We start from the raw sequence: 1,920 nt of genomic DNA, 5'->3' as shown, positions 1-1,920 counted from the left end.
TTGGCCGACTTACTGTAGAAAAGTGCGTCGTCAGCGTAGAGGGCGAGAGACATCCTGGGAATGACTGGGATGTCATTTGTGTACCACAGGTACAGCACTGGGCCCAGTACAGTTTTGTTTTAAAACTGCAAATGTTGTGTTTTAGGCTATTTATAATCCCCTCTGTACCCAAAGAATACAGGGAGAATCGTTTTGGAATATAAGATAAACGAATTATTGACTCATTGTGAAATTGGACCTGTTTTTAAATATTTTATGAAAGGTCAATACTTTAATAAGAGAGTTATTTTCTTACTTACGTCAAACCGCCTTTTTTCTGACGTATTTTCATGGAATAAATATTGAAATATAAGTAAAATAAGTGTATGCTAGCAGAATAATAATATCAGTGATCGACTATATCATGTTACACTGTTTTAATTAAATATAAAAAAGTAGTATTGGGTAGTTTTGAAAAGAAAAATATTCTATGACTTTTATCTTTATGAAGTAGTTACTGCATCGTACACCAGAACTCTCTCCTGTCGAGAGTTTAATCACTCACTCTCTTTTTGGACACCATTTGGCTTTCATAAATAATAAACTTACGCATTAAATAATTTTAAATTTTTTTTTTCGGGACAGTATTACAATCCCTGCACCTTCTCATCTATTGGGCACACGCTAAAGAAATATTATTAGAATGTGCCTGGTAGACATCTTATACTGTCTGGGTAGTATGTGTTTACCGATTCAGCTATACCACGTAAAGGGTCAGAGTTTGAGTTCCGAATCGAACGCACTATTCATTAACAATAATCTTATTATACACGGTTGCTAGTTAAGAATGAAAATTTCAATATTCTGAGTCAAGCGTGTTTATAACTAAATTAGTGAAGTATTTTTATAATAATTATTTTTCATAATTTTAATAAATTTTGATGCAACTTCAATAGTATATCATATTGTAGACTACTTGATTTAAATATTCCAAAGCAAATAACTTAATGGAAGTGGTTTCTTAATAAGAAGAGAGAATGGATTTGGTGAAAGACTACGTCCTGTGCAGATATGGTCAAAGGCCTCTTTAAGCACAAATTCGATTATAAAACAGTTTAATATTTTAAAATACTCTAATATGTTTATAGTTATACTGAGCAAAAATTTATCTATAATTGAATATGAAACATAGTTTATCTTTTTTACATTCCAACAATAAAAATATCTATGCCGTAACGCGCAGTAAAAATACAATTATAATTCCTTATAGTACACGAGAATAATCATTGTCAACTATGCAATAAGTATGGAAAGTTAATTAAGCTAGTGTGACTACCCTAATAGTATTAGGGTATTGGTAATAACATTGCAAAATAGTTTTACAAAGAGTTACAGCTTTCATTTTATCATTCCTATACATGAGTTATTAATTACAAACAAATCACGATACAATTATTGAAAATTAAATGAAATATATTTATTCTTTACTTCACACTAATTTTTCAAATCATTTATTTCTTTTGTACCGATTGTATTAAATAATAATTTTGGGGTAACTGGATTACCGGTGGAAGGAGTAGGCCCAGATGAATGATAAGGACTGTACTATACAAAAGAGGCTGCTATCGGCGAGGCGCGCATCGCAGATGGCAGTGTTTGATAACGAAGTTGAGAGGTGGGGTGAGGTAGACGTGCCGTACCTCCATCTCAGTTCATCGGAAGTGATTGTAACGAGTAGTAGTGCTTAGAGTAACTCTTATTCCTAATCGTCATCGAACCTGCGGATGCTTTCAGCAATTTTTTGATTTATTAAAATCTCTAACACTGAAGAATTTGTTAGTGTCTAACACTGAAGAATACTTTTTTAAAGTAAAGTAAAGAAAATTAGTAACAAAATAAAAATTGAATTTTGAAGATTAATTAAAGTGAAGAATTGCCAGA

Source organism: Homalodisca vitripennis, unplaced genomic scaffold, assembly GCF_021130785.1.
Source record: "Homalodisca vitripennis isolate AUS2020 unplaced genomic scaffold, UT_GWSS_2.1 ScUCBcl_473;HRSCAF=2553, whole genome shotgun sequence".
In the NCBI taxonomy this organism is placed as follows: domain Eukaryota; kingdom Metazoa; phylum Arthropoda; class Insecta; order Hemiptera; family Cicadellidae; genus Homalodisca; species Homalodisca vitripennis.
This window is presented reverse-complemented; position numbering follows the sequence as displayed.